This window comes from Phasianus colchicus, chromosome 1 (assembly GCF_987193195.1).
Source record: "Phasianus colchicus chromosome 1, bPhaCol1.hap1.1, whole genome shotgun sequence".
Taxonomy (NCBI): domain Eukaryota; kingdom Metazoa; phylum Chordata; class Aves; order Galliformes; family Phasianidae; genus Phasianus; species Phasianus colchicus.
The window spans coordinates 56,749,388-56,775,961 of NC_143436.1; the positions used below are offsets into that span (position 1 = coordinate 56,749,388).

Here is a 26,574-nt window from a genome sequence, read left to right on the forward strand (position 1 = left end):
AAATACATCAAGCCAAGTATGAACTGCAAACCTTTCCTGTTCTTATAGACTGCACACTCAGAGAGAGAACTTGAGGGTTTACCAAATGGTAGGATGTAGAAATTCTCCCTCCCCTTTTGCTGACTGTCATGTCAGTAAATATTTACATATCAACTGCTTAAGACATCAGTGCGGTCAAATGGGTTTCTAGACAACAAGTGTGGGAGACTGGGGAAAATGTGGGAAAAAGAAGGAGGGGATGGAGAGCCTGACTCTGGTACAGGTCATGGAGGAAGAATACATGACCACCCATCGTCCATGTCTTAGCATGCAAACAGTGGTGTTCTGTGAAGTAATAAAACCAAAGCATTTCTGCAACAGAAAACTTCACTGGCACTGATCTCCAAACTGGTTATACTTTAAACACAGTAGAGTTGAAATTACCCAAGCTAAAAGGAGGAATTAGGGGAAAACTCTTCTAATGCGACCACTAGAAGACATATATAGAAAGAAAAACTACTGAGCAGAAAAAAAAAAATAACTGCAGCAACTGGGTAAGCTAGAGTCGCTTGTACCAGTCACTGCATTGGTAGCACTGTTAGGTTGGATCATCTCAGGTCCACAGGTATCACAGCAAATTTTCCAGGCTCAATGCAGTGCCTCCTCTGGAGGTACCATTTGCCACAGCTTTAGTATGTAGCCAGAGAATCTCTGTTACCAGGGTTAACATTAATAGAAGCATGTGCTCCTTTATGTTTCTGCACCGTGGCACAGTCAAGCTGTCACACAACCTGAACACAGTCTGACTGCAGTTCAGGAAATGAGTTGCCCCAGCACGTGAATTCCTCTGCTCTCTTCCACAGTTTCCTCTCTGCAAACCTCAATCCTATTTCAAAAATTTGGTCTGGTCCAGTGAGAAAGGTCAACCAGAAAGTAAGCCTTGAAGCACGTCTGTATGAGGAGACCATTAACCTGTTACACACAAAGTTGCTAAACACCAGTATCAAAAAATATTGCAGATTACAACATGAGCAGCTGCAACTTGCAGGTAAACACTTGCCCATGATAAAATTCCAAGAAACTATGCAGTATCGTTTGTAACTTACGAAACTATAAATACACAAATACGTACAGCAGCCTTCCCATAATGTACTGAAAGTTAAGGGAACTAAAACTAACCAAAAAACTCAGTGAGGAAGAGGCAGTCTGCAAAATCTGATTCTCATAACACACCGGATGAAGAGTGGTTTCTTCTCATACAACCCCAAGATAATAGCTAAGATTTAATGTGCAAGGCTCCTCCAATATCACTGTATTACATTTCCTGCTCTTATCAGAGAAGTTAATAATATAGGTATCAAAAAAGTAAAGTCTCTAACACAATGGAGTTTAATTTTAAGAAGATTTGGCTCTACTCTAACTGAATCACTGCTATTTTGGTTCTCTGTGCTTCACAACTGCATTAATTCCCTTCCAGCCTCAGATCCTTGCAGAATAAGTAAAAGGTGTTAACCAGCTCATTGGCTCCACAGGACAGCATGGTAGATCACAGAAAACCTTTCTTATTGTATTAACGTTGCTCTTGCTATTCAGGGTCAACAACAGCTCTGCTGGCTTGCAGCTGCCAAGTTCTCCAAGAACAATTGCAACAAAACACAAGACCAGTGATGCAAGGAATTAGTCAGTGGGTACAAGCCAACACCACTTTAAGGAAAAAACTAATTAAAACAAAAAATATTTTAAAATATCAACACGCATTAAAGTCTTTTTAAAGAGAAACAAAACAAAACCTACTACAAATGTAGAAAGTAAAAAATAATATTCTTGTTTCACTGTGCATTAATTTTCTTGGCTTTTTAATTAAAGTTCACATGGTACAAAGGAACATGGTTAAGTTCAACACTGGTGGGAGGTGGAAGGTTGGGCTAGATGATCTTAAAAGTCTTTTCCAACCTTTATGAGTTTATGATTCTATGATTTATCTGCATGTGGAAGATTGATACCTTCCTGTTCAAGACAGTGGCAGAAGTTCTATTAAGTTCAGCAAACACAGAGTCAAGTACAGATCTTGCTTATTTTTTAAGAAGTACACTGGAGCCTTTTCCCGGTCACACTGGGAGGTAGTTGGGATGAACAGTTCTTAAACACACACATTATAATTGAAAATAGGCTCTCACATCAGCATCCAATTTGGAAGAGAACACATAATTAAGCTCCCAACAACAACAACCATCATTTTCTGCTGTTGATGTTAGAGTTTTATTTTTGCTTTGGTTTTTAATCCTCAGCACCTGTTTCTGACTAGAGGATTTTAACTTGGCACCTCCAGCCACTGAAAAGAGCAGCAGGCAGCAATACTTCCAAAACTCACCTGGAACACACCTAAGTGCTGTCCCAGAGTTTAGTATTTCAGCTTCATGAAGAGTCAGAGAAATCCATCACACTTTGTGGGGCAAGGGAAAGGAATCAGGAGGGATGCAGACAGCAACAAAAACAAATTATTCATCGGCCTTGCTTTCAGCATCCTTTCTTTACTAACAGGCCATTTACATGAGAAAAAGCGTTCTTAATAACTAATATATTTATCACCAACCTCTCTGTTGTTTATGTGGAGATACGTTGCTCAGGCTGATTATGAGGACATTTAAGAACTATGGAGACAAAGTCCTCACTAACCACTTGATGAAGGAAGACAGAGACAAGTTGAAGCAGCAGAGGCCTTTTCCTGTTCATCTCTTATGAGTCAGCAGCACTAACTGTGCTTGCCTTCACAAGGCTTCTCCCAAGACAGCATCTACCAAAGTTCACAGTTCCTTGATGAGGTGCCATCCGAGCTCTTCTCTCCTGCAGCAATGAAAATCCACAGATCTCCACCTCATCAAACACAAACTCGCACTCAGGATATCCACCTCATCCCTCCTCCCTCAGCAGACTTGGAGATCCCAGCAAAAAGCAGATCTACAAGACAGAAGCAGGACTGAACTTTAGTATATATGCATGTTTGCAGCAGGAAATATTAAAAAGGGAAGTACATTACTACATTCAGAGTATAAGCAGTTGAAGTGTTCCTCAACTAAAACAGAAAAAAAAAAGGCTATCTGGGTTTTCCAGGAAATGTTCATGCATTAAATTTCTGTCTGCTCTAATTCCAAGAATATTTTTTTGTAAATGCTCTTGCAAAACAATGTGTTTCAACCTCAAAATTAATACAGGTGCGGCAGAGAGCCTCAGCAATGCCAGACATAAACAAGTATCTCCCAGACACGAAATACAGAGATTATTAAAAAGCAGGGTTAAAGACATGCTCAGTAGACCTAAATCACATTAAGGATTTTGACCAGTCTTCAAAGCATACTGAATGGAAAATATACTCTCATGTATTTCAGAGGCTAATGACTAACCAGCCTGACTAACCAAGAACTCTTGTTAATGACCAAATTCAACTTCTCTCATGCTATGCTACCTCATACATTTTAGGTCTATAATAATCTAATTAAGGCCGAGCCGTATCAACTTCACCATAGATGAAGGAAGTCTAGAGAGGTGTTAAGTTTTAATTTTATAGCAGTTCCTCTCTATAGAAATTTGTAGTACAGTCTTTAGATCAAGGAAATTGTGTTATACAGGCAGCTTAGCCACAAATTACTGCAAATCAAATACCACAGAACAGCTTAAAAACATGAGATTAATCGGAGACTAGTTTGCATGTAAGCTTTAACAAAGCCCATGTACAAAACTGTGTGTGTATGTAACATTAATTTATCTTAAAGACAAAAACCTTTCCAAAGCAAAAATGAATTATTAACAACTTTAAGGTAGATCAATCAAAAAGATCAAAGGCACAGTTCTCAGAGGCTTTTTTTTTTCTTTTAATATATATATTTAAAACAACTTTAATAGCCAAAGTCCTGGGAATATTAATGTATTACAGCAGAGGGATTTACAGCTGCCTTCTATGTCTCCATTATTACTATCCCTGTGTAAGGAGATTGGCCAAGCAGATTAATCAGGTGGTCTTAACCCCCTGCACGATAAGCTACAATAAACTACTCCAAAGATACACCACTGAGGCATCAGAGCCCAGATCAAAAGATCCTGCTATGAATTCCAAACGTCCAGGAGCACTGAAAGGACACCGTGGACTCGTGGAATATTCTTGAACCACCTTGAATAAAATCACTCCAATGAACTGGATCTCCAAAGGGCGTACACTGCAACCGTGAAACCACATTGAGGAAGTTGCTTTGATGATACTTCCTACTGAGAAACAAAGATATATTTTTATACTTAAATTGTTTCCCTAAGTCGGAACCTGGCTATATTAACATAACTGCTTCTCAGAAGAGGGGCACCTAGCCTAAAATTCCAGGAAGGCTGAAATACTATGCAAACTTGCACTTCACCTGCAGAATTAATCTTAGATGACTAAAAGTTTTGGTACTTCAAACTCAGTCAATATCACAGGGGCTAAAAAACCTCATTATGATAACCAAATGTAGTGCCATTGTACGAAGTCCCCTCTAAAGCAACAAGCTGTGAGATATCCTACTTATTTCAAAGAACTCCACTTAGAAATAGCACAGATTTTGTGGTCAAAAGGAACATCAGTTTCTTCTTCTTGCTGTGAGAGCTCAGAATGAGTTTCTAAAATAAAGTTACCTTTGCTAATAGTGACATTAAGGTCTTGAAGCCCCAGTGAAATTCCAGAGAAAGCAGAAATTAATGCAACATCTGCTGCCCAAGGCCAGGCATTTCTAAGCAAATTGGCATTATTAAATAATCAGTAACTTGTTTATATTTCTATAGCTTGCTTTAGAAACATTGATTGATTCAAGCAACCCTATAATTTCATTGTGCTATAAAGTTGACTGGAGATAAGTAAGGATTTATGTTCACGAATCAATAGTTCCACGTTGATAGCAAAAGCCAAAGAACCCTGCCTAGACAAGCCTTGTAGTAGCACAAAGCCATATTAATGTTTGCCTTAGTAACAATATCGCGATAAGAAACAGTAAGCTATAATTCATTGTATGAAGTTCAATTTTTAAATGCCAAGAAAAAACATCTAACCCTCTCTGACTGAAAATTTACTTTAGACGGCAATCTCAAGGTTTGAATTCTCCAAGCTGCATCTGAGTGCTGAGCCACAGATCAAAAGAGCTGTGAAAATCTTTACAGAAGCACCATGTTCTATAATTTAATTAACTAAATAGTTCTTATCAACTTCTCTTTCACTTACTAGTCCATGGAATCAACACCACCACATACAAAGATCAGTCCTTTTCTGTGCTTCGCAAATGGAAAGATACAGAACACTGGTTTTCTCCAATTAACAGAAAGTTCTGAGAGCTCAACGCATTCTGTAGCTACTACATTCCCCACCTTACCTCTCCAGTTTGCAGTTCAATAATTTTACTATGGAATCCTTTCAGTAGGATACAGAAAAAAATCTTTAGAGAAAAAAGAGGCAGCAGCTTCAGAAACAACGAACCTCAACATTGCACTGCTCTGAGTAATGGCTCCTGAACTTCCAGCTGGACAAATCCTGACCACTGAGTCCTTTAGATCATCTGAATGAAAGAAAATGGATTAAAGACACAAATAGGAGGGACAAGGGGAAGAACAGCAGCAAAGAAGAGGTAGGGCTGAGCGCATTGTCCTAGAGTTGCTGTGAGTGGATATGATGGACTAAACTCCCAGGTTTGAACTTCATTTGGATTCCTGGGAAGATGGTGTAGGTTGGAGATCTTCAGTGAATAATAAAGACCTATCAGTGGCCTCAGGCAACTGACAGGTTACTAAGGCCTGAAACAGGTGAAAAGATAATGATAGACACAAAAGAACAGGGTATGTGAAAGAGAAAATTTACTGAAACAGTGCATTTATCAATACCTTGTTGGAACTCAAAATAACAAAAAGACAAAGATACCAAAAGTCTCAGAAATTGTAAATTCAGATGAGATAATGAAACATTCTTCTGGCCAGGTCCCCAGCTGTTTTTTTTTCCAAATAGCATGTGGTTCCAGAAGAAGCTCCACAGATATCACAGGATCATAGACCAAGAGAATCATAGGGGTTGGAAGGGACCAATAAAGACCATTGAGTCCAAACTCCTACAAAAGTATGTTTCCCAAGATAGGTTCCACAGAAAGGAGTCCAAATGGGTTTTAAATACCTCCAGAGATAGAGACTCAACAACCACTCAGGGCAGCCTATTTCAGTGCTCTGTTCACATGAATGAATGAACTGAGAGTGTTCCCATGGATTATGATAGCCTTCAAGCTGACTAGGAATGGTACAATCAGGTCCCAGCTGGGAATTGCAGATGGTATCAGATCTGCCTGTATACCTTACCTCTAACTGTTGAACATCAGAGTGACTGGATGCAATTAACACTCAGTTATGAATAAGAAAGCAAAATGAAAGAGGAAAAGAATGCACAATGAATTAGACAATACAAACATAAAGAACAGGATGGGCATTACAATTCGAGCATTAACATCATCTAGCCTCAGTACAGAAGGAAGGTAAACCAGCAAGTAGAAAGCAAAAAGAATGGTCAAAATCAAGCAAGTCAGACCAATATTATTGCCATTATAATGATTTTCAAACTTCAAGAAGCCCAGAAGCTACCAGTTGATATCCTCATGTTGAAAGGAGATACAGCTGCAAATAGACTCAACGTGACAGTTCAAAGTAATCGCTAAGGATGACCCCAGCTCTTCAGCAGTTCTCTACCAGCACCCACAGAGCCTCACTTTTAAGCTGCAATACAGCCCATTGTGGTACAGGGGAAGTTCTTCTGGACAACATTGAGTACAGGGTTTCTGGGATTCTGCTCAAGTCCTTTTTGAGACAGGCAAGGGAGGCTGGTGCCCTGTTGACTCTCTTGCCTTTGGAAATATTTACCATGTTCCCCTATGTAAATATTTCAAAATACCAATAATTGCAGAGTGAACAATCATGTCAGACGCTTTCAGATGGCTGTAAGAACACAAAATGTAGGGTGCACTGAAACACAGAGAACCATAGCGACAAGACCTGAGCATCTCTACACCGTGGGCCAATCACAGAGACAATATAAAGTACATTGAAAGCCTTATCTGAACACACGCCACATTCAAGGGATATTCTCTATCTAAATTCATGCATCACATGATGAAAAATTCTTGGTAGATCGTGCCCAGTATTCCCAAAGGCCTTCTTACCCACATGAAAGAGTACAAATAACTGACGTGCAAACTGTAGCCTCTTAAATGCTACGGAAGGTTGTATGAAACACACCTATGGCTTTGCTCTAGGTCAGCCTTTTGTGGCCTCCAATTCATCACTTTTTTCCCTGCAGTCCTTTCTGCTGGCCCCTCGTGCACTAATTCCCAAATCAGAATTCCCTTCAGCTCCCTTCCACTCATTCTCAGCAGATATGTTACAACATACACAGGCATGCATAACTGGTGAGGGAGCAAAAACAGAAGAAGTGAATAACAAACTTACACAATAACAAAACCAACATTTTCATATCTGAGCTCTTACTGCAAATCTTGGCTTTTTTTTTTTTTTTTTTTTTTTTTTTTTTTTTTTTTTTGCCAAAGCGCTACTTCTTCATTTGTACAATTGTGACAAATACAGGTTTTACTGGGGGCAAAGAGGGTCAAGACCTCACAGTAAGAAAAACGATGTTTCAAAACTATGAAACTCAAAAGGATCAGGGCCAAAATCCTAATTAAGCTATTTTAATTGCTCAATTTTTAAAAAAATGCATGTTTGTTCTGCAGTCTCATGAATCTGAGAATGAATTTATGATTTCTGAATGCTTGAGGTTAGAAGTACTTCCAAAAGGGCATGAACCCAATAAGCTGACCCGTTAGCCACAGGAAAAGAGGTTAAGTGGAAGACTAAGTAAGGTGGCATGTGAGCTGAAACAGCAAGAACTTAGGCTCAACAAGATTTCAGCCCTGCTGATGCTCACATTAACCTGTTCTCTCAGACTGATACGTAGATGAGATCCAAGCCTATCACTCACAGTGAGTGTGGCCTTCTACCTCCTTCCTATCTTCTGCTGCCAACTGGCAGATGAGCCCAACTCTAAACTGTGGCTGCGTTAATGAAGAAGTAGGTAACCTGCTCAGTTTCACTGGAAAAAAAAAAAAAATTCTACGGAAAACAACTTTAAGCCATCATGCTTTGTCTTGTTACTGGCTGCTGATCAAAGCTTGGGTTCTACTTGGAAAACCATGGCTCTGTGACAATCTGAGAGGAGTGCTTTGTACTCACCACAGAACCTAATGAAGTCTTCAAGCTCCAAGAGTCCTGGGTGTTGGTTTTTTTTTTTAAACAATTCTTAGAAGTTTCTTTCTACTCTGAACATGCTGCTGCTTTCCTTACCTTCACCCAGTTAAGGACAACAAGCTCACGCAAGGGATTGCAATGACAAATTTGCTCTAGTTTGAGCATGGCCAGCACCCTGGCACTACTTACGGTTAACTTCAGCTCTTTTCCCTCATTACCTGAAGTGTTCTTTCTAACCCAGAACACCACCACTCACCAGCACTGCCACCTTAACCTGCTCTCACAGTTACATTCTCAAAGCAACCCAGCTGGCACAGTAGGAGCTAGTAGGTACCAGCCAAAATTTCAGTTAGATGCTAGCTGAGAGAGGCAGATCTGTTAGACACACACCAACAGCTACAGCCCTGTCCCAGGTATGCTGGAATTTCTGTATGTGAACACTATACATACAGATACATACTTTTTCTAGAGTAGAAATCCCACAGAGATCCCCCAGTGTATCAGGCATTGCCTCAAAAGCCCTGGCTCTGCCTGTGGTAGCTCAGGCTACAACAGCAACCACGCAATAGAGCTGGACTAATTGAGACAGCCTGGGGGTGAAGGGATGTTATGATGAACTCTAATTTATTTCCCTTACCCTAGTAAGCAAAGTGACACATGAAAGCAAGATGCCAGATGGAGTAAGCTGGCTGGAAATGGAGAAATGCCTAGGGTTTCAGGAGGGACCTAGATTTATGCAAGACTGGAAGCCAAGGGCAGAAATGGCAGAGACAGACAAGACTAAGACCTCCCCATGCATTTGATGAGGTATAAAATCTACTGATCATCTCTGCCCTGTTTCATAGTATCATAGAATCGTTAGAGTTGGAAGAGAATCTTAAGGGTCATCTTGTCCAAATTCCCTGCAATGCACAGGGACACTCACAGCTAGATCAGGGTGCTCAGAGACCCATTTAGCCCGACCTTGCTCAGATGTCTGCAAGGACCTCTGAGCAACCACCTCTGTGCAACCTGTTCCAGTGCCTCGACACCTGTAATTGTAAAAAACTTCGTACGTCCAATCTAAATCTATCCTCTTTTAGCTTGAAGCCACTTCCTCTTGTCCTATCACAACAGACCCTGCTTTGTACAACCCCCCCTTAGATACTGAAAGACCGCTTTCAGGTCTCCCTGGAGCCTTCTCTTCTCCAAGCTGAACAGCCCCAGCTCTCTCAGCCTGTCCTTATAGAGAGGTGTTCCAACTCTTGCACTACTTTTGTGGCCTTCCTCTGAACACACTCCAACAGATCCATCTCTCTCCTGTACTAAGGACTCCACGTCTGGACACAGCTATATCATTATTGAAGGCAGCCAGGCAGGACCTGCCTTTGTTTTCCACTGCCCAAGTCTGCAAAGCAGCTTGGCAAACCCATAGAGGCAGATACTCCAGGGGCCTTGCATATGCACGTGGGGCTTTCACATGGGTTGCCACCACGAATGATGCAGCTGTGAGCCTGGTGCAGGCAGAGGCACTCTGTCCTTGTCTCTGAGTAGAGAACTCCAAGGGTAAAATATTGTTCTTCTCTTAGTAAATGTAACTCCAATTAACCTTATTGGACTATTGTGGGTACACTGAGAAGATTACACTCCTTAATGTGCAGTTACAACTGTATTGTAAATGCAACATTACATGTTTTCTATTATGGTTCAAGACCACTATGCTCTTCAAGACTGTTATAAACCTCAGAAAACAGGGGTTTATAATGGAAACACTGAAACACTCACTCTAAAAGCCCCGGCAGAAAGGAAATATAGCTATAAATTCAGCTTCTGTTTTCTAGCATACACATTGACAAGGTATGAATAATATGTATTGTTACAGTTAGAACAGACAGATGTACACATTGCTCAGGGTAACCTTTGTTGCAAAAGTGGAGGCTGGAAAAGGCTCTAAGTGAAAAGAGCAACCTTTTGTCTTGTCTTTAACAGAGTTACTACAATTGCAATAATGACAAAAACAGCAATTTAGTAGCCTGTGCACTAAGGCTGATCTCTGATTGCACTAAGGCTGGCTTTTGAATGCACAGTTCTTAAAAAGGGTGGGTGACGTTTTGGCAGCCAGTGAGAAGGAAAAGGTACCTCTCCCCCATACCCATTCAGCCTCTCTATTTTGAAAATAATTGACACTTTGGATACTGTTTGAATGACATGGCAGATCAACTCACCAGCTATTGCAAATCTAGCAATTACTGAACTTGATAATGTAAAAAGACACTGATCTGCTTGGCAAGAGAAAGATGGGCAGGTAACAGCACTGTTGCTGGGGCTGTCATATTTGGGAATTTCTTCAGATATTAATAGCAAGCGCAGCAGTGGGTCAATATGATACCATTAGCCACCTCATGCTGTTTGATTTCTGATGTGTATCACGAATGGAAAACAAAACCACTTTTAGGGAGGTATGCTGACGTCAGGTCTAAAAGGGAAATCCGTGCCCATGTTAGATGCAGCAGGGACATACTTGATATCAGCATGCAGGGAAATGCTCCAAACACAGACAAGTTGTCAGCAAATGCAGTCCCTGATGTTTTTATTTACTAGCACTGCTCATGCATGGGAAAAAAGTACTTGAATGCATATGGGGTACTTTCAGATTCAGTGCCAGTTTTCCAGAAGGTTATTTTCTGTTATATATGCATTAGAAGTGTCTGACACTATGATCACTGAAAACATAGGATGCACCAGAAGCCTATGAGGAGCAGTCCATGTGCCCTCCCCATCACAGCAGCATGAGTTTGGAGCTTCTTACCAACCTTGCCGCTGAGATGCACACCCCCTCCTGGTGGGTATGCATTCAGGAGCATTATCTTTAGCATTCCTGCATTCATTTGCTTCATATGGGACGTCTGCTTGTCAGCTCCGTGCCACTTTCTAGCATCAGTGCCCACGGTTGTGCAAGCCCAGCCCACAGCTGTACCTCCATGCTGACCTCAGAGCAGGAAGGGAGCAGCCCTGCTGTCTGGACCTGTTCTGCACTTGGCAGCCTCTGCAGTGATTAACGGCAAAGCTTCTTTATTACCATTAAAAGGGCAACACAGCTCTTGGCAGAACTGGGAACTGCCTCTTGCATTGTTAGCCTTTCCCTAACACTAACTCCTGTCTTTGCTTCCACATCCTTTCATTTAAATAGGGTCTGGCACGAGCAGCCTTAGCTTAAAAAATCCACGTTGTTCCTGCAGTACATGCAGTCTTCAGCATCAACGTTAAACTATTTGTAGAAAGGAATACAGCTGTGTCATTCAGCCCAGCACCCATACATGTGACGTGCGTTCAGCCCTGGGAGGCCGACAGAACGTCACTGCGCCAAGGATTTCCCAAAGCTCTGAAAATTTTGCTCTCAGGTAAGGACCAGCAGCAAGGCAGAAGGAGCTCCCAGGGCAGCCACTTGTCCAAGGATCACCAGGAGCCACGAACATACAAAGCTGCTTCTCCTCCTTGCACTCTCCTGATGGCAGCATGCAGCCAAAGCGTTTCCAGTGTTTCCAGTGCTGGTCATGGGAATCGGTGCAGCCTGGGAATTGTGGCTGCCTATGGCTCTCCACTGTGCAGCAGCAGCAGCAGAGACATCAGGACAAGGAAGTGTGTGCAGGAAAAAGCTGCTGCAGATGCTCACGCTAAAATTATGTTTGGCTATTTCTTTCTACTGAGACCTAGAAAGTCGAGTTAAAATGAGGAGGGGAAAAAAAAAAAAAAAAAAAAAAGAAAGAAAAGAAAAGAAAGAAAACAAAAAGGAATTATAAAAGCAAGCTTAAATAGAGCAAGAAGTTGGACGTCATAAGACCCTTATTCACTAGAGAAAGATCTCCAGTCCCTACAGAGAGTGGGGTTTCCTCCCCACCTCCTTCCAAGACTGAATGAATATTTATTCCAACTAACCTTCTCCCAGCACAGCCGAGCAGCCGCTTTTCTGACCGCAGCTGCAGGGAGAATGGCATCCCTGTGCCACTGCTGCCACGTGCTCGCGCTGCAAACGCTGCTATGAGCCAACCTCAAGCAAGACGGGTTGCACAGGAGCAAAAGGGCAACGACTGCAGCACGATGCCAGGACGGCTGGTAGGGCTGGGGGATCTGCAGCCCCCCTCCTCCAACTCCACAGCAAACGCAGGGAGATCCTTACCTGCGTATTTCTCCTATGCTTCTCCCACCGGTTCCTGGTTTGGCTGCCAGCAGGCAGCTGCACTGCAACACCCCGCAGGGAGCGGCGCACAGTGCGGTCGCCCTGCCCCCCACGGCACACACAGTGCCTGGGGAGTTGCCCCCGGCGCGGCAGCCGGGCAGGGCCCCCGCGGGACTACATCTCCCAGAAGGCCTTGCGCCTCCCCGCCCTTGCGGCCTCCCGCTGCCCCTCGCCGCGCACTATGGGGGTTGTAGTGCCCCGTCCTCCGCTCCCGTGCTCCGTGTCCTCGCCGTGAAAACGGCTTTGCGTGGCTGCGTAGCAGAAGGAAACAGGCATCCTGACATCTACTGAATACATATTTTAAAATATATATGTGTGTACATATACAAAAGCAAGACACAGCTTGTATTTTTGCCTACAGTAAGGGGAAAATGGGAAGTTTGGGTACTTGCAATGCTCTTTTTGATTCCGGAGGGGGTTGTTTTGCTGGGAAGGGAAAGTGGGGGGTTGAAAAGGGGGAGGATGGAAACGGGATGACAAGCAGCTATTGCCAAATAACTTCATAAAATCAGATCGGAGAAACCCAAACGTTCCCATGCACTAATTTGTTAATGACTGGCCTCCAGCCTTAAAACGTGCCCGTACTTAACTGTATCCTCCACTGAAGTGAATGCAATTGAATCTCATACTCCAGTTGTTCCAGAAACTAGAGGCCTCTAGAAATTATAAGCATGGCTTAGTAATGGTGAGATTTTAGAAGTAATTATGGGCTTATCCACATTGGGAGTTGCTGCACAGCAGTTTCACTTGCACTACTCCCCTCCCCTGTTTTGGACGTGTATTTCTCACTCATTTTGCTCTATTCTGAATTTATTTGCACCATTTGGGCATTCAGTTCACAAGCTACCTTTTCCTGAACTAACAGTCCTGTGCAAGGTGAGCCTAAACTGTACACTCTCTTTTAACTTGTGTTTAAGCCTTTTTTTAGGCATTTTGCCTAAAAAGAGAAGCTGTGGATGCCCCATCCCTGGAGGCATTCAATTCTAGGTTGGATAGGGCCCTGAGCAGCCTGATCTGATGCCTGATTTAGTGGTCAGCAACCCTGCCCGTGGCAGACGGCTTAGAACTACATGATCTCTAAGGTCCCCTCCATCCTAAGCCATTCTATTGTGCTATGATGATGATATCTCCCCAAAAGCTGGGTATTTATTTTGAAGACCAGAAGCTCAGGAGATCAGTAGGAACACTAAATGCTCTGAGATCCTCAGAAAACTTTAGAAGCACGGCCCGATTTTCATAACTGGGATCAAAATATTTGTTTTTCTGACACCATGAGGAAAACTGAGCTGAGGGGAGAACACTCTGATTTCAGAGCCAAATCTCTCAGTAATTAGCTCCCATGCATAACAAGTTTTAATGTTAATTCATGGAGAATATAAATAACACTTATAATCTGTCCAGATTATAGTCCAAGCTTTAAAGTTTTGCCCAAGTTTTATTAACTGCACATGCGTCAAAAATGTGAAAAATGTTCATATATAACCAGCCAGAGAAGTTCTTCCAAGACCAGAAGTTATTAAGCTCGTGGACATACAAACAGCTTTCTATTATCTGAGACAAAGTGGAGGAGGAGAAAGGGTTGTTTTCCTGGATGGAAAATAATAATACAAGAGCCATGCAGGAGGTAGTACTGTACAGACGTGGCACCCAGGAAGACTCCTTAGCTCTCACACTGTGCTGAGCCAAAGCTGTGTGGCTTTATGGACATGTTCCCAAATCAAGAAGACTTCCAGGGCCTGGGGCATGATACAGAGGTACCAGGCAGTGCTGCAGAGCTGCAAAGGACCTGCGCTGCTCAGACAACCCACCCTGTGTGGGGCTGGTGGGCAGATGCAGGGCATCCCTGCTCATGCCAAGCCACTGAATGCTGCCAGAGCTCATCTGGACCAGAAGGAGTTCAGTTCTGAGCAGGGCTCTGTTTCTTGTCCTGTGCTCCCAGAACAAGCTGACACCACACAAATTGCATACTTAATCCATAGCCTGGATAAGCCTTCCAGGATGATTAAAATTCTACAGTATGTGACTTTGAAAAGTAAGGTTTCATGGACTCACTAGAAAAATGTGAGTTTTGACCTGGCACTTTTCATTCTAAGAGTTCTGAATAATCTTTTTTAATGTAGGTTTAGAAAAGAAAAAGAATAGAAAAGAATGTGTTCTTTTGACTTCAGTTCAAGTTCAATTGATACAAAATCTATTAATCATTGGCATGTAATTTACATTAAGAATGCCTGTATTAAGGCAGAGACATAGAAAAGCTGGGATGGATTGCTTCCTAAGATCTTGTGGCATTAAAGCTGGAGCTATGTTTATTTTTTTCTTTGTTCTGAACTCTGTAGCATTCAGTTGACTGAGGCAGTGTCTCTCGTTATAAATGAGCTATTTTAAACTGCTTTTGTGAACACACAGGATTATTACTTACCCCAACAGGTACTTTGTTAGTCTCTGACTCTGCAAAGACTTGCATGACTAAATACACCATGAATAAGTCCATTGAAATTGCTAAGGTCTGTCTACTGTTTTCATCTTCCTATTTCCCAGCACAATTAAGGTCTCAGTCATCTATTATTTGCAAGAATTCACAGATAAAATCTGAATAAAGAGGAAGTGCGGATAACGTAGCACCAGACCCTCATGTTGTTCCACTGGCACAGGGAGACTCAACTTTCTGCAGAAATCACTCTGATACTGGAGGGATGCCCTTCTTCTCTGTACCGAGGGAACGGCTGCTGAGTGAGCCCAGCCATCCCTACCGCAGAGCTGGAGGAGATGCCATCTGCGAGGACCCTGGAAGGGTGAACACAGTGCTTTTCCCCTATGGAAAAAAGTCCAGGTGTAGCCATTTCCCAATAGCAGAAGGCAGGACAAGAGGAAAAATGATTTAGTGCCAGCGGTGCCAGAGCTAAAAATCCCCGTCTTGCACAGGGGAGCTTTCTTAAAACCTGTGCACACAAGCTGTGGGGCTCCAGCCTGTCTTCTCACACAGAAATGAGCAAGTCAGGCCTGCAAAACCACTCAGCTGCATACGTGGCAAAGGCCTTCTGTGTGGTTTCCATATTTTGGGAAGACCTGAGTTTCCTCAGCAAGCTCTCTTAAACACATCTCAGCACACCCCCAACATTATGCTCCTCTGAGGAGGGCATTTTCACCAGGGTTTGCCTGATCGCAAGCGAACCCTGAGAGCAGCTTCTCAGTCAGCAGATGTGATGGCCTACTAGACGCCAAAGCAGAGGGACGCTGCTGGGAAACCAGTTCCTTGTCCCGAGGGCGGAGTGAAGCGCCATTCCCTGCCTGCAGCCATTGCGGGCAGGCAAAAGGAGGCCCGGGCTAGCCGGGCTGGGTGGGCAGCAGGAGGTATGGAGGCTCCGCCTTGTTCCTGCCAGTAGATGGAGCAGGCCTGGCACGGGAGATGAGAGCTGCAGGAGGCCTGCTGCCTCCATCCTGTGGCTTCCTCGGGGCAGCTCCTTCATGGGCTTTCTCCATTCCTCCACTGACTGGAAGCTCCATCCCACACCCACAGACACGATCCCCCCGTCACAGTTTTCCTATGGAGAGCTCTGGGTAGATGGAGATCATCCACACCTCTGTGTTAACCTGTTTCTCTTAAACCAGTTCTGTGTCACCGCCTGTAATGGCCAACTAGGTTATTTTCTGCTCGTATTTCTGTTCTGTTGAGTTTAAACCAGGATCAACGTGAAAGATGGATATGTGCATGTCAGTTCGGCAAATTAAACCTACAGAGCTAAAAATGATCAGATTCCCAAGGTGAAAAATCAGAGGTGGGGATGGAAATAGAGATGAATTACTCAGCCTTGGACATGGGAATTAATGGGAAAAGACAGTATTAACTCCCTGCCCTCCTTCCCTCTTGCCTTAGGGCCTTGGAGAGCCAAGACTGATTCCCCCTGACGCCCATTTCTTTGCCCTCTTTCGCTTGCTTTTTAGCGACACAAAGACACACGGGTCCTTCTGCAGCTCCTACCCACCCTACACATTTCAAGCTTCAGAAGCCAGAGATAACACACCCCCTGACTGGCACACATCAGTGCATTGCTCCCAGCCCATGATGGCTGTAGATAGCACGGGGGATAGAGGTGAGGAGAGCCCCGATGGCTGCATTTTCATCTGCCACTTGAAAGAGGAATGTGTCAGAGCCCAGTACCTCAAGATAGTCAGGACATAAGGCAAAAGGGGCATGAGCAGCAAGGCAGCTCTGGGTCCTGCTCAGCAGGCAGCACTCAGTGGGCATTACAGCCTGCTAGCAGATAATGCAGGCATGGTGCCGCTAATGTGTGCATGCTTCGATGCAAACATAAAGACTGACAGATTATCCTGTGAGTGATGTTAAGTGCTGTGCAGGATACAGCATACTGTAAAGAATATGCACTTATTTGCAAAGAGAGGCGTTTGCAGGTAACTTCAATATTTACGCCACATAGTTCCCTGTTTTCCCTTTTGGTTTTCATTATTCCGCTTTTTGAAACCAGCTCATTATTGTTCCTCAAGGGAGTGGGAATATTTTCTTTTCCTTATTTTTCAAAAGCAGTTCTTTTGTTTATGTCATAGGTATGATCTTCACCATCATTAATTAAGACATCACCTGGTGTTATGCCCACAGGGGCAAATACAAGCTTTGTAAATGGAGAAGTACATCAGTAGCTCATTTGCTTAATAATGGGCTACACATTTGAAGCCAAAATGTAGTTGTGTGGCCCTGTTTTTTTCTAAATCTGCCATACTATTGTCATTTATTTGAGCTTATTGGAGGAAAAACAGATGATCAAAAATCCTAAAAGCTCATATCCGAGAAAGAACAGTGAGAAATCAAGATAATTTCTATTCTGTCTTATGCTTTTCTAGGGGCAGAAAGAGGTCCTGCTGCAGAAAATATCTTTAACATAGATGTTTGACTGATTTGCTGGATAGACAGTAAGGAATAGAATTTTATAAAGTTTTTATGGGGTATTAAAAATCCAAAGTGGCCAAGTTTTCTTATGGAAAAAGTAAAATATTTAAGGGTTTGAACAGAGGCACCATCTGCACGGGAGCGACCCCAGACCGATTGACAGTGTGTGAGCGTGTGCGTGTGTTTCAAAGAGACATTCTTTATTTCAGTTCCGTTATAATTCTTTTAAATATTTATTACTGGAATGTAAATTGTGCTGAAAACTGAGGTCTTTGCTTTGGAAAAAACAGACAATCACCTACCACGGGTGTCGTGGCTCAGTGGAATATCCAAGTCCCCTTTGGAGAAACAAAAGGATTCGGTTATATAAACAAGTCACTGTGTTGAATTATAAAAGTGAAAAGAAAAAAAAAAAGACCCCAAACCTGCTGACTGCTGGTTGAACTACTCCTTGGCTATGTGTGAACTGAAGTTCTGCAGATCTAGCAAGAAGCAGGAGCAATATTAAAATGAATTGGTTACAAATAGTGGAAATAGTCCAGCAAGCACATTTAGAATATGCAGCCCTAAGTATGGTTTTGTTTTCAGATTGCTTTGTCTTTATTTTGAGTGTAAAACATTAATAAGCTTCTTAAGGAGATTGGGGATGGGAGAAAACACTGCCTGATCGCCTTAAAGCCCAGGAAAATAAAAAAAGTTCTCAAGTTGCTGGATGAAATAACAAACCAGAATCGGTTTATACTTCTTACATTGCTATGAAAGCTTTACTTCTTGATCACTTCCAGACACCAGAAGGTTATTAAAAATCCACAAAGGAAAAAGAAATTCTACATTTATACGAGCTTTAAAACTTATTTGGGGACCTCAGCTTGTTACCAGTGCAATGCGAAGGGCAAGCCTATAGCATGAAAATAATTAATTGATAAAATGTGAGACCAAGACCTTGACACTGCCAACATATTGGGAGTGATTAACCATGTAGTTTTGGGGAAGACAATATCTTCTGGAGGGTCAAGCTGAAGCAGGCTGGTGTGGATAGCACCAGTACTTAGACACAGGTATTTGTATCACTTCAAGCCCCACTGTCGTTTCAAAGGTAAAAATAGGCTTGGAAAAATCAGATTATTGGGAGGATTAAATTGGGATCAGTGTCAGTAATAATCTATGCCTTTGCAATGACACCAATTTAAAGAGGGAAAGTTTGGGGGAGGGGATTCACGTCGTACATTATTGCCTGTGGGCTGCATGGGAATGAAGAACTGAAAGGAAGAGAAAGGGGTTAAACAGTATGGCTACCTGAGTCTGGTGGAGACCTGTGAAAGAACAAGGACACCAGATCCTCTTCAGCAGTAGCACCAAGTGCTAGCTGCAGAGACGAAGCACTAAAGTATGCTTGTCGTTCTACTTCTTAAACTAACAAAAAGTCTCTCTTCAAACTGCGTTCCCATACTTCCAGCCCCATATATATAACTTATTTCTTTATTTTTTTAATCACATTGCCTGAGTCTTCCCTCCACAGCATCATTCCCTCTTTCTTCCAACTGAGTTGCAGAAAGGCAGCTGATGCCCAGCCGTGGTTATCTCTGGGGCTTTTGCACACCCCAGGCTGAGGACCATAACATGACCCATGATCATCACGCCCCTCTGTCCCAGCCTCTCAACCACCAGCTCCGCTTAGAGCTCTGCATTTTCTCAGCCAGTCCTCACTCAGCAGCTCTGCTACCCAAACCAGTGCAGGTGCTGCCTCCAGTGACTAAGCATGAGGCAGCTGGTTGAGGCTCGTTATCATTGCCCAAAACACATCTCTACAAGTGAGATCAAATTTACTCCGTTCTTTTCCATCCAGAATGATTTTGATAGCGGTAACTTTGATTTGATGATAAATTGCCTGCTGAATTTCCTTTCATCCAGAGACATGAGAGAGCAGACTATGCAAGGTACCCTGTGAAGTGATGTTGAGTGAATAAGGCATATTTAGACTTGTTTCCTCTTGAGCCTTTCAGAAGAAAGTTGAAGGCTGTGTTCCCTGCCCAGGAGCAGCGTAAGGCAGGCAGCGTAAGGCAAGCCAGCCCTGCTTCTGTGCAGCCATACTTTTGCCCACTACTAGCACTGCTGTTTGAAGGGGTGGGAGACCCTCTCAGTGAGCAACTGAGGACATCTTCCACCTGGGGAGCTGTCATAAATGCCTGTTGGCTTTTGGGATGTGCCATAAGGCCAGAGGCCTATCCTTTTCCCAGTTTTTCCTTAATAAGCATGAAGAGGCAGATGAGGAAAGGCATGTTGCTACAGAGTGGTGCTTCACCCTTCTGCTGGCCAGCCGACCAGGATCAATGCAGCTCAGAGCTGTAAGCGCGTTTCAGTAAATACACCTGGCTACAGCAGAGTCGTGCTGAGAAGAAAGGAATGCAATACTTATTGGAATAAAAAATACTTGGGATAACTGCCTCAGCTGTGCTACCCAATGACTAGAGCAATGCTAACAGTGAACTGGCCTTCAGTGCTTTCTCTAAAGTTCACTCTTTCTCTGTGATAAACAAATTACTTTTTTGTTGTTGTTGTTAAAGGAACAAAAGTTGATATTTGGATTTGTGCCTTTACAGCTCTATCCCTTCAGTGGCTTTCTCACGAAAGCACTTCACATTTCTCATGTTAATTTTTTTCCTTCTATATATGTATTTACATTTCTTCCCTATTTCTTTAGAGGCAAAATGCAAACCTGCGTCTACAGAAAGGCTCAGGCGCCCCTCTTTTCCTTCTGCCTTTCAGTCTTGCTTCTGCTTTCCGTTTTTACTTCTGCTCAGTTAATTAGTCACTCATAATTATTTCCCTCTTTATTTACGTGGGCATGTATTTTCCCTTGGAAGCTGCTGCCTGCTCTTTCGGAGCCAGCGTAACCTGACTCCAGCCCTGCAAACCTACTGGCGTCACACAGCCCAGCTCCAGCAGCCCACAGCACTCTGTGTGCAGACTGGGTGCTGGGTGTTGGGTGCTGGGCAACCTGTGCCTTCTGCATCATTAACAAAATGGAGGGTGCTCTTCCAAGCTGAGAATCAATGGCTTGGTTTTGAGAGCAGAAGGTCAGGTGGGAGCATAGCAGGATGGGCACAAGCACCTTGTGAGAGCGAGGTAGATGAGGGCAGCCCTGCGTCATCGCTCTGCTGCCCTTCCTCTGCTGGGGAGCGAAGCCTGCAGCATCATGGTACCTGCTTCAAAGAGCTGTGGCGAGGCACGTCACTGCTGTTAGGGTAATGGGCTGGAGTTCTTGAGCAAATGGTGATACATAAAGGAGAAGTCTTTGCATAATTACTGATACTTAGAACATTGCATTCTAGAAAATTTGAGGGTAAGGAAATAGCTTTAAGGGTAATCAGGAGATAAATCTGAGTTCAGGCACCTTCCTGATTTTTGCATTTTCAGCATCTCTTGGGGTTGCTGTCCCACAGGCAGCACATACTAAGAGCATAATTCTTCTGCATGTTGAAGGATTTTCTGACTCTGTCCTTGGTCAGCAATTAGAACCAATAGGGCTGTTCAACAAGCAGGGAAAAAAGATCTTCACAGATATTTCATTTCAGTATCCTTTTTATTTTTTTAAGAACTTCACAGGTTTTCCAACTGTGTTTTGAACACTTTATTCTGAGGTTGTAAGTAAATTTCCCTCTTCTCTCCCGTAGCTGGATAATAATAGAAACAACATATGCCCCTTCTATATTCACATTAAAAAACTTGATGCCCATTCCACTTAGGAACTAGCTGCAACTGTGATCTGCATTTTTTCATCGCATCTCACCTTTCATATGGGATCATTTTAATTTCTCTGTAGTGGTAGACAGGAAGTGTGAGGTAGGTGTTCTTCTCAGAATCAAGTTCAGGCTGTCTCTGGCCACAGCTGTTGGTCAAGTTTTCTTTGAGCAGCCTGACCAAGTTGAGCAGAGGCTCTATTTTGTCCTAGTAGCAAACTTTACCACCAATAGCCAGAAGAAATTCTTCCTGTGAATTCCAGTCATGCTCCTACAGCTCTCTGCTTGCTTCTAGGCAACTCAGCATCCTAGAGTTCAAAGCTTTCATTGGCCTGTGACAAGGGTACCCTCTGTAATCCCACAAAGGTATGGAAGTAGTGCCTGGTTTGATGTCAGCTGTCCCAGTTGCTGCAGTTTGCTGGGTTTCAAATCCTAAAGACAAACAAGGTGTGCCTGCAGCCAGAAGGCCAACTGTATCCTGGGCTGCATCAAAAGAGGGGTGGCAGCAGGGCGAGGGAGGGGATTGTCTCCTTCTCTGCCATTGTGAGGACCTGTCTGAAGTACTTCATCAAGGCCTGAGGTCCCCAGCACAAGATAGTTGTGGGACTGTTGGGGTGGGTCCACAGGAGGGCCGTGAGGATGCTCAGAGGACTGGAGCAGCTCTCCTATGAGGGAGGAGGGAGTTGGGGTTGTTCAGTCTGGAGAAGAGAAGGCCACAGAGAAACCTAACTGTGGCTTTCCAGAACCTGAAGGGAGCTTATAAGCATGAGGGGACTGAGTTTTTACATGGTCTGATAGCAATAAGATGGGGAGAATGGCTTTAAACTAAAAGAAGGGAGGTTAGATGTTAGGTGGAAATTCTTTACTCGGAGGATGGTGAGGCACTGGTACAGGTTTCCCAGAGAAGCTGTGGGTGCCCCATTTCTGGAGGCACTCAAGACCTATCCAGGATGGGGCCCTGGACAGCCTGAGCTGGTGGGTGGCAGCCCTGCTCATGGTAGAGTATTGGAACTTTGTGGGCTTTCAGGTCTCTTCCATCCCAATCCATTCTATGATTCTATGACAAGCATTTTCTTTGTATGTTCTGCAAGCAAGATAAACCCAAGTGACATCTAAGAATGCTGAAGGCTCTGCTCCTGGTGCACACCACATCAGTTCTTGGAGTCATGCAGCAGCAGGAGTGTGTTCCCCCTGCTGCACCTCTCAAACCTCTCTGCATGAGTTGTCCCCTGCGATATCCTCTCCATGATCCCCTTGCAGCATCACTGCTGATCTTCCCAGCCAAAATGAGAGCAGAAGTAGTAGCCAAGTGATCCCACATAATCTGTATTTCTGTTTCTGAACGTTCATAACTATGGTCCAGAAATACTCCTGTAGGGAACCTGTCATAACTTCAGCTGGCACTGTTTTTTATGATGGGAGAAGTTTTCAGGAGTCTGAAGTCAAGTCTGGGGCTAAGGACTCTGGGGCCCCAGTAGGGTGAGGTCAGAAGCTGCAACTGTTTTTGGAGCAGGGTGCAAAATTCACCTTTCTGTAGATTCCTCACAAATACAGAAAGGAGGCAGAGGAGGGGACAAAGAAAAGTGAGGGGGGCCAAGCGCTAGGATGGGAAGAGCAGAGTCCATGCTCAATAACATTTATGCTTATCTCAATATTGTACCTGGCGCCTAGATACTGCAGCAATTGGAACCTCATAAATACCGGTGACAGATAGTAATTAGCACCCCATAAATACCATCAACAGATAATCTTGCCGCTAGGAAGCAATAACAAGTCTTTCATACTCAACTGGCTAAGCAAGCTTGGAAGTGAAAATAACAAGTGGATGGAAAATACACTATTCAAAAACAGAAGTCTTCCTCCAGAGTCAAACTTCTTCATGGAAATAAAGCCTAAACCAGAAGTCTTATACAAGCCTTAGGCTTCAGAATGCCTCAAGTCAATTTATATCTGGCTGATAAAAGGGTACTTGATTGATTTGTTACAGCTAAAGGCACAGCTCCTAGGAATGCATAGGGGTTATTTTTTATTTATTTATTTTTTTCTGGAATCTCTGTGATCTCTATTGAGGGTGAGGAGAAGATTCCAAATTATGATGTATTTTTGGAAATACACTGAGACGGTTTCACAGAAAAGTCACCTTCAAGTCTCTAAGAATTTTCTTGACTCTCTCTAGAGACAGATGATAGAAAGCTTCTAGTGTGATGTTTTTATCTGAGAGAGAATGACTATAGCAGATCCTAAAATAATGGTAAGCTGATCATATTTGGACTAAAATTAAGATCTTAAAGCAGGACCTCAAGTTTTCTATGTGTGTCCTAAACTAAAAGCATAGATTTTAGTTTAGCAAATGAGGGTATTCGGAAGCAGTAACAAATTGACAGATATCCATAGATCAGCTGGAGGAGGAGGAAAAACCACAAACCTGAAAAACTAGCAAATGGCTGATAGGAAAAACCCACCTTTCCATTCAGCATTTGAATTCCACTGATTTCCACAATAGCATGTATTCCAGGTTAACAAAAGGCACAGATCATAGAAACATAGATTTGTTTGATTGGGAAGGCACCTTTTAAGGTCTTTTAGTCCAACTACCCTGCAATGAACAGGGACACTCACAGCTAGATCAGGGTCCTCAGAGACCCATCCTGCCCGATCTTGCTTGGATGTCTGCAAGGTCAGGACATCCACCACCTCTCCAGGCAACCTGTTCCAGCACTTCACAACCCTTACTTCTTCCATATGTCCAATCTAAATCTCTCCTCTTTTAGTTTGATGCTATTTCCCCTTGTTCTATTACAATATACTCTGCTAAAGAGTCTGTCTCTTTTCTTACAGACCTCCCTTTAGATATTGAAGGGCTTTCTGGACACTATCCAACAGATCCATGTCTCTCCTATACCAAGGACTCCACATCTGGATGCAGTACTCCAGGTGAAGTCTCACCAGAGCAGAGCAGAGGGGCAGGATCGCCTCCCTGACCTGCTGGCCATGCTGCTTTTGATGCAGCCCAGGATGTGGTTGGCTCATGTCCTGCTTACCATCTACCACGTCCAGTTTACCATCCCCCAAATCTGGCACAGATAAGGCACAGTATCCCCTCCCCATCTCCCCATAGATCTCAAAGGGTCTTTCAACTTGTCCTCTCTGACAGACTTGTGTCACATCTGCTACCCTGCTCTAGAGCAGCTGCTGAGAGTTTTGGGATCTTCTCACCTCAGGTGCAGGTCAGAAGGGGTCTGCAGGGTTGGACAAGCACTTTGTAAAAGCTAGTTGTGCAGTGAGGGGAGCTGCTTCAGTGAACCTCTCATAACCTTCACCACAATAATATAGAAATGTGGAAGACTGTGCATTCATCAGCCAAATTTACTTGGGCACTGCAAAATATTAAATACCACATTTAGCAAAAGCAGAGAATTCAGGTATTCTTTTAGGTATGCTGTTTTGAAGAGCAGAGCTGCATGTCAAGTTTGTGTCTGTGTTGAAACATTTATTTGTTGAAACCTCCACTGACTTCATTAGAGTAAAACACATGAAGCGAACTCATTGTAATCTGCTTTGCAGTGGCACAAGCATACATAAGCCTTGTTCACATTACAGGAGTGTCCAGATTTTGCATCTCAGCCTCTGACAAGGTTTGAGGGGGTTGAGGGAGGGAGCAGAGAAGGAAGGGCCACCAGCACTGCTCAGCTGATACTGCTAACACGAATGAAAGCAGCCGCTAAGTCTCTCACTGCCTCCACCCTTGCCAGCAGCCTCATTACTGTAAATAATGCTGTGCTTATTTGAGACCTCAGGTTTCCCAAGGCTGGCGGCACTGGGGAAGCAGGCAGCATGAGCTTTCAGACGCCGACCCAGAGCCTGAATTGGTCCCTAGCACTGCTTCCCACTGCTTCCAGCCTTAGCTTCTTCCTTCAAGTGAAAGCACAGCGTGGCAGCTTCTCTAATCACGATGTCTAAATATAATACAAGGGAACACAGTTTAAGAGAGCTCAGATACATTTTTTTTTTTAAGCAACTGTCAGGAAACTGCCTCTGTTGCTTGCTGGTTTAGAGTAAGATTAAATGAATCAGTCTCAGCATTTGAATGCGTGGGACATCAGAGACAGCAAAGTGACAACTAAGGAATTTTTATTTATAATAGGGCCCTCCTCCTGTAGCTGTTTGTGCACTAAGTTCTTAAGTACCTGCCCTCTATGTACAATTACTCACAAATGCTACGTGCAGGCCAGGTGAATGCCTGTGCTGGTTTGGCTGATTATAAAGTTCATGTAATTATTCTTAAACTGTCTAGTGATGTTTGGAAAAAGAAGAGTTTATTTTGCAGCTGTTTCAAAAGGCTCTCTGAAGAGACCTCCACAGTGAGGACAGCCTGAGCTGGGCATCACTGCTGGGAACAGACCCAGGGTGCAGGACAGGAACTGAGGCTCTCCAAGAGAAGTTCAGTAGTTGATAGCAGTGGTTGATTATTTAGTCCACATGGAGTGAAATGGCAAAGACAAATTGGTTTGTCATAGGAAGCCTGGGCACCTCAGCTCCCCAGCCACCGGATGGGGCCCCAAAGCTTTGCAGTGCCCTTCTGGGTAAGGACAGGCCATACCCATAGATCTCAGGCAAAGTGGCAGATGGAGGGCCATGGGGTGGCACAACCCCTTAGGAAGGAGCAGAACTGCTGTTCAGTCAGCTGCCAAGCACATCAGCAATGGAGCTTTGCTGACCTCACTTTGTGGGATTGCCTCCCTCCCCACTTTGTCATGCTTGGCCTTTAGTCTGTAGCTTCAGCCCCTAACTGGGAAATATTAAAATGGCATTAAATATTAAGAGAGACAACACAGCATCCCTCACAGTGAGGGAGCTCCTGACACAGCAATGCTTTTCCTAATAAACTGCCTTGACAAACAGTTTACTTATATTCTTATTTCAATTAAATGAACTGCTATGCAGTGGCGAGGATGAGTGTGGCTGGGTGTTATGAAAAACAGTAAATATTTATTTCGTTCTCTCAGCATAGAAGTGGGTGAGCAGCAGGGTCTCAGAATGAGATCTCCTCAGCACAAATTTTGAAGCCGTAGTCACAGGCTGTGGCTAACTGAGCTGTGCAAGACCAAGGCAGTTGTGTGGATACATCACTGATAACAGTGATGGACTTCATGGCTGGTTTGGCTTTTGCTAAGATGTGGGCAAGAAATACAGATGATCAATATTAAATATTCAGTAGGTAAATCCTGTCCCTGGAGTTGTTCAAGGCCAGATTGGATGGGCCCTGGGTAATCTGATCCCAGTGGGGTTGAAACTGAGTTGGCTATAAGGTCCCCTCCATCCTAAGTCATTCTGTGGTTCTATGATATGACAAGAGCTTCCCATCTCTGGCCAAGAGGCTCCAAGCCGAGTTCTGGGCCATGTCATGGTAGGCCCTGCATTCATGAGTTGTAGCCCTTGGCCCACCC

General features: G+C 43.6%; 1 protein-coding gene across 3 annotated transcripts in view; it reads right to left on the reverse strand.

The window, feature by feature from the left end:
• Positions 1-12,605, reverse strand: part of TBXAS1 (thromboxane A synthase 1) — a 244,181-nt gene extending 231,576 nt beyond the window's left edge. Inside the window, exons 1-2 of one of the 3 annotated variants that reach the window (XM_090143922.1) lie at positions 12,425-12,605; positions 2,573-2,823 (exon numbers count right to left, since the gene is read on the reverse strand). The gene's annotated coding sequence lies outside the window, so the exon portion shown is untranslated. Of the gene's footprint in view, positions 1-2,572; positions 2,938-12,424 lie in introns of all 3 variants that reach the window. The other 2 variants (XM_090143912.1, XM_031589765.2) reach the window with 2 other exon arrangements.
• Between the last annotated feature and the right edge of the window lie 13,969 nt (positions 12,606-26,574).